This window comes from Sinohyriopsis cumingii, chromosome 8 (assembly GCF_028554795.1).
Source record: "Sinohyriopsis cumingii isolate HCF-2022 chromosome 8, ASM2855479v2, whole genome shotgun sequence".
In the NCBI taxonomy this organism is placed as follows: Eukaryota; Metazoa; Mollusca; class Bivalvia; order Unionida; family Unionidae; genus Sinohyriopsis; species Sinohyriopsis cumingii.
This window is the reverse complement of record NC_142968.1, coordinates 42,676,003-42,685,704: the sequence shown is the minus strand read 5'-3', so window position 1 is coordinate 42,685,704 and position 9,702 is coordinate 42,676,003.

Below are 9,702 nucleotides of genomic sequence, written 5' to 3'. Positions count from 1 at the left end.
ATGCACGTTGACAACAGTGTAGACATGATCGTTCGTGTACATCAGGCCTCAGAGTTTATTGTACCCAATGGCCGAATATTCAATTTCCTTGCTTTCGTTGAATTTATATGGTATCTTTCTGACCATGGGTACGTAATATGTCATACTCCACTCATAATAGCCACTCTCGTTATTCGCATTAATTCATAAATCATACCAGTGACCTTTTCATCTTTTAGGGCTAGGTTATTCAGTTTATATGACTATTACAATGCACTCTAATAGAGAGAGAGAGAGAGAGAGAGAGAGGAGTCGTATGTATAATTAGTCATGCTGCAGTAAGGAAGAGGACTGACTGTACGATAATGTTTCATTTCCTCTTCCTCCATTGCACATAAGTATTTCTATAAACCGTTCATAGGTCGATCTATGTTAAGAAGCACATGTCCTGTTGATCCTTCTTACAATTGCCCACTTATTCTGTGGCTGTATGTGTCACTTTACAATTCATGTTATTGTTTTTCTTTCCCTCTCAGTTCCCTATGGAGCGTTAGTGTGCCGGACTCTCAACCACAAGAAGAGAGTTAAAATAATGTGTAGACCAGTCCAAAGCGGACATGTTACACATTTGACTATTTATTTGAAAATTTCACAGTGTCAAAATTATATTCAAAAGTAAACTGAGTTTTGAAACTATACTGTGTAAATCAGTTGGTAGCACATTATAGGCACCTTGTTTGAACTTGGTGTAATAGTCTTCAAGGAATATAATCTATATTTGTGCAATGTCTGGCATTTCTCCAGCCTTCTTCTATTTCTTGATTGGCAACAGGGGTGTTCAGTATATCCGGATCACCAATATTGATCCCGTGCCATTAATCCTTTTTGGGGTCAGATAAAAATTGAATATAATAAAAATATTGCTTTCAAGCCATTTTGTTTAATTGTGTTTTGTGTAATGCAAAGTCTTTCTGTCTTTATTCTTTAAAACTGACCAAACTTTCTTGGATCATTTCCCTGTTGAACATGTTACTCTCTCATGGACATTTTCTGCAGACATGTTTCTTTACATGCATTTGTAAGAAGTTTCTGTTTTGAATATATGCGTGTTAGGGACCATTTATTTGTTAGTCTGTATTTGTGCAATATCTGGTATTTCTCCAGACTGAAATTATTAGTAGGGTAAAGAGTACAATCTGCGTATGGTTACAGTGCTCAATAGTAACTGTATCGCTGAAATAACGATATAAATCCTTATGCATATGTATTGACATTAATATGTAATGGATAATTTTATATGTAATATATAACAAAGGTCTTCACAACTTGAGCATAATTTGTTCGAACGGTCAGAGAAAACGTTACATGTTCTTCTCGCATCCGAAAGTATTGCCAATCGCTGTAATTATCATCATCATCATCAACAACAACATAGTTATCAGTATTATTATCACCATGATCATCATCCTGTGTACTCTTACTGAGATGAACATGTTTGCCGACTAATTAAATGCTACATTAGACTATGAAATGAGGGGATTCATTTGTATTATTTACTCAAAAGATCTTACAAACGGAACCAACTAAGTCGTTTCTACTACATAATCGACTACACTTACACCGTCATTAGTAATGTTAAAGTACCATCTTTATCATATGGTAATTTACCATTCAGTGCATATATGTTTACTGTTCTGAAACTTGTCATAAATGACAGACCGAAATGTATATGTTCCGCACATAAAGTAAATTTAAATTAATTTATTCGTTAATACTGTGTAGTACAGGAAAATCATAGTTATTACACAAAACACCTCAAAAATATAATTAAGTGTATCTTTCGGTATTTAGTAAAATCCTAAATACGTGAAGCAATATGACCTACACGGATAACAAGGGTATCACATGGTTTTGCTTTGTTCTAATAGTTCGTGTGTATTTGAACACTATTTTATTGGTGTCAAGATATATCGACGATCTTTCTGGTGATACATATAAAAATAAAATTCTTAAGTATAATCAGTAAGTCAGCACATATACTTCTGAGTACCACTACAACCCCTTCCTAAATGTGCCTTAATAAATGCATTAACTCAACCCAACATTCATCAAAAGACCTTTCTTTTTATGCACATTGTATCCCTCAAAGAAATAAAAAAGTCTGTCATCAGACACACATCGCGTTTCACAAAAACCTTTCAAAATCAAAATGTTTACTGCAATTAAAACTTCGTTAGCTTTCAGAGTTCCAGCTAAGCAAGGAAAAATCTTTATTTACAAATAATTCATGTTTGTCACATTTTACATATCGGTTGCCTTGGTAACTCAAACTGTCTTACTCAGAGGTAGATGAAGTCAAATCAACGCAGTCTGCGTGATCATCTCTACTCTACACAGTCTGAGAACGGCTATGAAGAAAATTCATGAACTGAAAAGTATTCGTTTCCTGCCATAACAAAAAAAACTCCTCTTTCTCCCACTCATTATGTACTATTCTGGGATTTAAAAACCATCTAATTTACTTTAATCACATCAGTTGGTGTCCAAAATCGAATCTCTGAATGACAGATTAAAACATTCGCTTAAAAATTCTCGTTCGATATCGTCACTTACTAAACAAACCAGTGCATTTAATAGTACGCAGATTAAATTTAATTAAATCTCGATTTGTTTAATCACAGACCATTCCACATATTAGTATGTTCCATTATCTTTTTTGTATTTCTGATATGATAAGAAATAAAACTAATCACAGAGTAATGAAATGATTCGTTAAAATGATGAAAAAGGGAGCCACAACAGCATTGTTACTAATAGGATAAATTTCAGTGGCCTCCATACATTTTGAAGGTCACCATTGTAAATAAGAAATAGGCTCTTGTACTTGTAACATCACAAATAATACGATCTCTGATGGCAGTAGCAGAGTCAATAAAAAACGGCTTACTTTTGCTCAAGTATATCGACCTGTGTAGCCCTGATTTAAAAATACAATAGCGTTAATTTCATTCCCCTTGCTGGGCTCTGAGGCTATTGTGGAGCACAGATGATAAAACAATAGTATTCTAAATTATAAAAGCACACAAATGAAATTGAAGATGATGAAACCGGGTCTTAAACGGACCAAGAACGATTCAACTACGGACTCAGTAGAGAACATCCTGCTGAATCTCGGAGACTGGTCATGATCTTTTTTATCATTCAATCAAAGGCTATTAATGCCGTTACCTTTTGAAATAGGAAAAACGCTTTTCGAAGTTTGGCTCTAAAGACAACGAATGTCAATGTCAAAAAACTTAACTTAGGCCAAGGCTTGTAGAGTGTAGATGTAAATCTCACTCTCACAATCTGCTTCGTTCAAAGCTATTTGGGGGAAATAACTATTTAAGGCATTTCCACAAAAATCTCTCAACGTATCTATTGGTGTCGTGTGATCTGGAGACTTGGGTGGCTGCAGTTAGACTGAGATGCTTGAAAGTGTTTGACCTCAAAACGTTTCCCAAATGAACCTAGTCAACATTGGCCGTAACTGCAAGTTTATTCCCACAAACATTTACATCGTGTCGTTCCACTGCGCCAATTGCTTCCAGCAATCAATGCTCGGTTCTTGGAACATTCCAGTTGACCCTTACGTCACTTATCTGGTGTGGTGCTTTAGTTAACACAACTATGTACATCAAAGAGATGGTTGCAAGATTACCCAATCTGATAAAAGATGTTGCAGGAAGGTAACTACGAATCGTTCTGCATCGAGAAAATCTATTGTGCAAAGAAGCGGGATTACCACTTAACCCACTCTGTTGACTGCCCTAATTGGAGGAGAAAAAATACATACGAAAAGCATGATAAGTGTCTGAGCGTCCCCGGGGCCAAACAATTGTAGAAGCCATGACTCCAGCGCAGCTACAATGGAGAAGAAACCTTTGCAAAGAATATCTGTACTTGGACAGACATTACCCGGCCGCAAGACGAGACAAGGGATGACAGTCATGATTCCATGGAATACATGTACAAGCACCCACCCAAAAAATGAGATTAAAGCAAAGGATGCAACCTTTCCATCTGTCAGTGTCACAAATAAGAAAGCTACTTAGATTCGGCCATGACAAATATTCTATGGCACCATCTCCATCTGTTTACCGGATACAACCTAAGGTACTCGCCTTTACAGATAACTGACATCTGACCTCTGTCCACTAGGGTTCGTACCCTGACTGAACCAACATGGTCATGTGAGAAAATCGCCAGTAACATCCCGTGGGTCTTTAATTCTTCCTGGAATTTTCTCGGGTATTCCTTCACCAAAGGTACTAACTGACAAATTGCGATAAAAACAAAACCAAGCAAAGCAGTGATTGTTCATGCAATCCAAAAATAAAATGTATTCTATGATGTTGATTGCCTAGTAAAATTAGTATAAAGGATAACATAAAGTCATAAAAAGCAGCCTACTTGACATTTATCCATTTTCGGATAGAAGATTCATCATGATGACTTCAGATATTATATAGGACCCACGTACCTGACTCATGCATACTTTCTGAATGTTGGACCTCTACCGTAGGGCATTTCTTTCAATGGCCACTGACTTCCCCTATGCAAGATAAATCTTTTGTCTTGTTAACGCAGTTTAGGAATGTAATGATGATGTACCACCTTGTCCTTTTTGAAGGAATACGATATATGTAACAAATTCCTGTCCTATATTTGAAACATATCATGGGAGTGTTTTTATCTTTTTCACTTTTATCTACATTAACAGACTGTTAACGTCTATTCATTTTATTTGGTAGTACGTAATAATTACGATTTGTTGAAAATGTCTATATCTTTATAAAGTGTTTTGTAATTCTTTATTTTTAAACTTTTTATGTCCATCTTTTTTATTATGTATTACTTCAGGCTTTCTGTTTTTTGGAAGCGTTTAACTTCCTAAATGTTTTGTGCACTTGTTATATTTACATTTTTATAACTTATCCTCTAGTCAGCGCCAAATAGTCATTATCGTGCTGACGTGCACTTTAACTATTATGCATACTTTACTCAAAGCCGTATAGTTGTAAGTATTTAATGCATCATGCCAGCGAGTGAAATGTGAAATGAAACGGCTGAAACGGTAAGGGAACATCTGGAGATAGTAGTATAAATTAAATTCAGTGTGGATACAGATGTCAGAGAAACACAACTGAACATCTAGTCAGACTTGAAAAGTTGGTAAATAAGGCTTTCATAATGAAAGATATAGGTCACACGGTACTAATTATACGGAAGAACTGTGAACCAGTTTAGAAATGGGTGAATAAATAATAGAGTATTTATGGGTTTGGTGGTCCATAATTGGTTAAGAATGAAAATTTAAAATTTAGTAAAAATATCTTTTGTGAGCTTATCCTATATGTAATTTTTTTTTAAATATAGACAAAATTATATTGATGCAATTTTAGTATTTGTACAGGCTTGACTTAGGAGTACTCAGTAATGAAAGTAGCACCTAATTCATTTGGTGCAGAATCAATAACATGTGTTTCATGCACATGTAGATAAACAAAATGCCCCGGCTCAGTTGGTGTTCTCCACACATAAGCTTGCACCAAGGTTAGTTGTGCATGGATAATTATAGGTCCAGAAATTTTAAGTTAGTGAATGTTCAATATGATAGTGTTTCCATATGTTTACTATTTAGTACGGTGAGTCCTATAGCTACCACCCTTTTCACTGGAGAAAGTTTATGACATCACATGACAGTACGGCATAAGTGTCACATACCAAGCTGTAACTCTCAGATCAGCAAAGCTTACACTTCAGAGAGTGTAAGCTTTATTGTTCTGAGAGTTACCTGAAAGTTATCATCATGATATGGATGCACATGAAAATAACATAGTGCCATTCACCCATTTTTTAAACATGGAAATCAACAACAGAGCGAAATACCTTAATACAAGAAATTATTGGTAATTATAGGTTGATGACTTTTGATCTGCCAGAGATCAAGAAGAATGCATACTATTGAACATCTACCACAGATATGCTTAAATACTAGACTTTATAAATAATCACGAGAATTTAGTTCAAACACTATATGGCTACAATTGTTTTGCATGCAGTTTGACGGTACTCTTATCCCTGTTGAAGAGATCACATGATTAAGCAGTCTGTAGTAAATAGTCACAGTCATGTACGTGTTAGTGCTCCGCCTGTTCTCAACAGCTACAGATATGTATTCATGTGATTCTCTCTAATTAGCATATTGCATATTCGGTGATACCAAATCATCTATTGTCTATTGACTGGCACGGGTTTGCACCGCAACTTGAAATTGCTGATTATTAAACCAGAAGTGGGCAAATTTCGTCTGCGGCTGTTTTATTCGACTGCAAGCGATTGCTGTTATTTACATTGAATAGTATTCGAGAAACCTATTAATATTCAAGTAAACTACTCAACCCGAAGTAGCAATGATGTGGATCTGAGCATGATTGCGACTAAAACGAATTTGACCGAGTTTACCAGCCAGGTTATTGTTGACGTACCCAGGCGTGCTTTTGATTTTGCAAGATCAAACTGACTGGAAAACTTAAAACGTGTAACGTGGACATTGAAAATGTTGTTTTGAAGCTGGAGACGACGTTGGAAATAACCAAACGACATCAATGAAATAGCGTGAATCAGAGAAACCGGCGTATCGGTTAAGTTTATCAAAGGCTATGTCAACATAGATACGAAATCGAAAGTTAAAACGTTTGGTGACGACCTGAATGGAGACTTTGCTATGAATGGAAACCGAATTCAACTGATTCAATAACTAATCAGTGATGATGATGATGATGATGATGATGATGATGATGATGGCGATGATGACGATGCAATAAAGTATGTGTGGATATAAAATTCAGTGATATCAAGATCGTGGCTGGCAACTATAAATTAATAAATAAATATATAATGATTGGAGTAAGCTCTAAATCATTTACTGTAACAGATCTAGATATTGATGGGTTTAATCCAAGTGTAACTTTAGCTGATAAATCCTAATACAGTTTAGTTATATTGTGTACGTGTCTGCTACCGCGTGCGGGTCTATTACTATTCAGTTACTTCAACAATGGTGGTCATTGGAAGATCCTGCCCCTGAAGCCCAAAATTAGACTTTATAAATTCTTTATTTAGGTCAGGTTCTGATGACAACTAATGTAAACCTTATTTGATTCCAGGCTTGTTTCAGATTCACATTGACGAAATAATACACACACTCACACAGATATATATATATATATATATATATATATATATATATATATATATATATATATATATATATATATATATATATATATATATATGCTATATGCGGGAAATCGACACTTGGGACCACTCAGTACCATCTCTAAGCCAGCTTAGAATCATTGCATTAGCGCGTAAACACACACACACACACACACACACACACACACACACAGATATATAAATGATGGATTCTGACCGCAAAGAGGAGGTTGCCAGCTTAGAATCATTGCATTAGCGCGTAAAAACTCCCAGTCACGGAATACGCAGTCAGGTATAAAAGTACTCAGGGGATTGTTTCTACAGACAAGGACGAATTAAAGTTCACCGATAAATTCTGATCACAGAAACTATTATTGGGACACCTGCATTCCCGTTGATTATGTTGTACTTAACTCGACCAAGAGGAGAAAAATCTCGATTTTTTTAAAACAAAGACGCATTTGTCAGTGTAACAGTTTTTGAGTGAAAACGAGAAGGACCGCTTCATAAATAATTCAATGGTGTAATTGATTTATTTCTATACGAACGTGGTGTTAGTTCCCCTGAACGCACAATCGCCGGAGACTTAAATATTCATAATGCACAAAATTTATATAACAATATTGCATGACAGGTATACCAGTAAAAGAGAACAATTTGTTAGACTTGCGAACTGCACTTGAACAAGGCAAGATTTTCAAGCAAGTATTCTAGTTCTTCATAGAAATTCTATGACAGACCATCAATGTTGCAGACGTGAGAAAATAATTGAAGCGGAACAACAATTGGAAGAATAAATCACTAAAAGAACCCCGCTGCTCGTAAAATACAAACATGTGTATTATGGTGGTAAATGCTATTTGCGGGATCAGTGTCGCAACCTACGTTGTTCGTGTTGCTGTAATTCTGATCACAGAAACTATTATTGGGACACCTAACTGATTTGTTGCCGGAGGCGTATCGTTAGCAACCAATGGTCCTAGCGATGCTGGTAAAATAATTTAATTACGGCTATCTTTACCAATGCCATTTATTCAGAACATCTCGTGGTGGCACAACGCAGTCTCAGAACAATTAGTAAATTCTAATCGATAGCCATTGCGGATTAAACGATGGGCACGTAAAAGTTGTAGACCGTGTGGGCGGAAAGGGAAAACCACCGACGACTTTGTGAGCAGATACGGGACCAAGGTGTTAGGGATCCAAAATAAGAGATTGATTACAGAAAGTGAAAATATATCAACTGTTTGATTGTGTATATTGACCAGTCTGCCGGCATGTTTACCAGTTAATTTGCCTGTATGTGGAATAACATCACTTGTGGACAAAGGCGCACCACGGGTTCGTGTGCACTTGCTTAACTCATAAACCCACGTGCGATATAATGGTAAAGTCATGTTGTATAGAATGCTGGCCTATATTAGCTACCGAAATCCAAAATTCCCATAATGATGCTGCTCACTTTTGTGTTCATTTTAATATGGTGCTCGATATAATTATGGGCCGATGACCTACATTACTAAATAACTATTGTCATTGTTATTGTGATATTGAATGATTTGTAATTTGATAGCATAACTATATCATTACACAAATTTGCTAAATGTATATGGATACTTTTAAACTCTTGGAGGAAGACGCCTTTATTTAGAAGTGTCAGAATTTACTAATACTATCAAAAGAAGTTAAAGCGGGGTTTCTGAAGCCAAATTATATTTGAGAGTCTCTGATCCACACCAATAAACGTATCAAAGTATCAGAGTTTATTTACCTATTTAACTGTGTCAATTTAAAGACTTTGCTTTAATCACAATATATTTTTTATAATATCCTTTTCCGAGCATTTAAAAAAAACTATTTGCGGACAGTTATGGCTACAAGCCTGAGTGCAAATTACTGGCTTTGTTTTAGAAGTATGTTTAACACATTCGGTTAAATAGCACGTGACAGTTGGTGGTAGTACCATATTCAAGCATCTGAAACGTTTATTGTTGACATGTTATCATGTGTAGTGTGGATTGGTTGTGGCATTGCACATATTTAATGTCATTCTACACAAATTACTTTAATCCTATATTCTGTATTTTTCGCTTCCAAGTTAAGTTACAAAGAGCAAAGAAAAGCAACGACTTTACAAACAACTCCAAATAAATCTGAAAGTCGATCCAGGTTGATCGGATGGTGGGAATCGAACCAGGAACCTCCTGATCACACTTCCGAAATCTTAACAACTGAGCCACATTGAACGATTATCTCAGAGGCTTCCAAGTTATGACTAAATGCGAGGGGCCCTACAGGCCAAGGAGTTCGTGATGACTGCACAAAGTAAATGTTTTTAATACCAAGGAGATATATTTTTAAGGTAGGGCTATGAGCAATTTCCAAGTTATGAATCAGGGCTTCGTTCCCAGGGACGGAGATATCCAGGGGACTGTGCTTGCTTGAATAACTGACTTATCT